The sequence below is a fragment of the Octopus bimaculoides genome, chromosome 5 (genome assembly GCF_001194135.2).
Source record: "Octopus bimaculoides isolate UCB-OBI-ISO-001 chromosome 5, ASM119413v2, whole genome shotgun sequence".
Lineage (NCBI taxonomy): Eukaryota > Metazoa > Mollusca > Cephalopoda > Octopoda > Octopodidae > Octopus > Octopus bimaculoides.
Window position 1 is genome coordinate 110,953,569 of NC_068985.1, and position 1,792 is coordinate 110,955,360.

General features: G+C 34.9%; 1 long non-coding RNA gene across 1 annotated transcript in view; it reads right to left on the reverse strand.

The window, feature by feature from the left end:
* LOC128247859 (uncharacterized) overlaps positions 1-788 on the reverse strand; it is a 53,558-nt gene extending 52,770 nt beyond the window's left edge. The window contains exon 1 of the long non-coding RNA XR_008264184.1: positions 721-788. This is a non-coding gene — a long non-coding RNA (uncharacterized LOC128247859). The remainder of the gene's footprint in view (positions 1-720) is intronic.
* Between the last annotated feature and the right edge of the window lie 1,004 nt (positions 789-1,792).

Sequence of the window (1,792 nt, forward strand, 5' to 3'; positions counted from 1 at the left end):
ATATATATAGATAGATAGATAGATAGATAGAAAGATATAGATATAGATATAGATATATATACAAAATGTAGAAGAGCACCACTCCACCGATCGGCTTGAAAAATTGTTTTAAGAGATTAAGATATATTCTTAACATGAAAACAATGGTAGCCTTAATACACAAATAAAAAGATTTTATCCATCAATGCGGTGTTGAGCAATCCTTCTCATTGTTCGATATTTACGTATATATATATATATATATAAATATATATGTGCATGTACCTAGCTATGTGTCTGTTTGTCAGTCTGTCTATCGACATACACGCACACACACACACACACACATACACACACGTACACATACCCACATGCACACACACACACACATATGAGACAGTTATATTTTCATGGAATCTGGCTGTTATATCTGACTGGAACGAAAGACCGCGTTGCAGGTTTAACCATGTTGATGGAGTGCTGAAATATATTTAGCATTATTTATTCACCATTACACATGTTTCATTCGCTAATAGGAGTTACAAAATACTACGTATGGGAGAAACCTATAACATAGCTGCTATTAGAAATTCTTCAGACACAGAAACAAATAATACAAAACTTACTTTTGGATCAACAGTATACATAGTTAGTAATTAGGAGTTCTTTAGATAGTTAGAGGAGAAAAAGAGAAAATCTCGTAATGCAGAAATAGTGAGAGTAAGACAAATCTCAACTTACGTCAGTAATTGGTTCCAAGAATTGCGATTTATTTCAGGTGTGGCTACGAGGTAAGAAGCTTGTTGTGCATTTATATATATATATATATATATATATATATATATATATTCATGTGTCTGTGTTTGTTCCCCTGCCATCGCTAAACAACCGATGCTGGTGTGTTTATGTCAGCATAACTTAGCGGTTCGGAGAAACAGACCCATAGAATAAGTACTGGGGCTCACAAAGAATAAGTCCTGAGTCGAGTTCTTTGACTGAAATCCTTTAAGGTGGTGCTCCAGCATAGCTGCGGTCAAATGTCTGAAACAAGTAAAAGAGTAGAGTAGGAGAAAAAGACGAAAAATATTTCTAAAATTATATAACCATGTGTCTGATTTAATAAACGGTTTGTACATGTTTTTTCATATAAATCATCCCTATTCGACTCCAGTGTTGGTTTTTAGGAGCTTTTTAACATTTATACTTCAAATTATGTTCGCTGAGACCGACGTAAATTTCAATAAATCGACTGCGATTGAGGGTTAGTTTTCGCAATAATTTCTTAAAAACAACGTCATAAAGTCGAAAAAAAAAACGTAATTCGAGATGACGTAATTTGGGATATGCTTGTATATATTAATAAACAGACATGCATTCAAATACACACGCACACTCACACACACGACACACGTGCACACACACATATACTTGCTTGGGTGTGCATATGAGTCATAAGCAGTGTGTGTTTATGAGTCACTAGTGGTGCATGTGTGTGTGTATGTGTGTGTGTATGTGTGTGTGTATGTATGCAACTGTTTCATATTGGTGTCGTGTGCCAATGTATTTAAGAATTGCATATGTTGAAACGAACTGGAACCGCAAAAATCAAAAGCGTCCAAAATTTGTCGTAGAACGTAAGTTAGAGAAAAAGGGTTCTGACAACATCAGATTTGAACGAGATGCTAATAAATAGATCAGTGACGCTCAACCTTATTAGCGTGGCAAGTGAGATTTTAAATTCATTTAATAATATTCACGGAATATCACGTATTAGCTATATGTATGGTAGCCTCTTGAGGCCGCGAAAAACGAT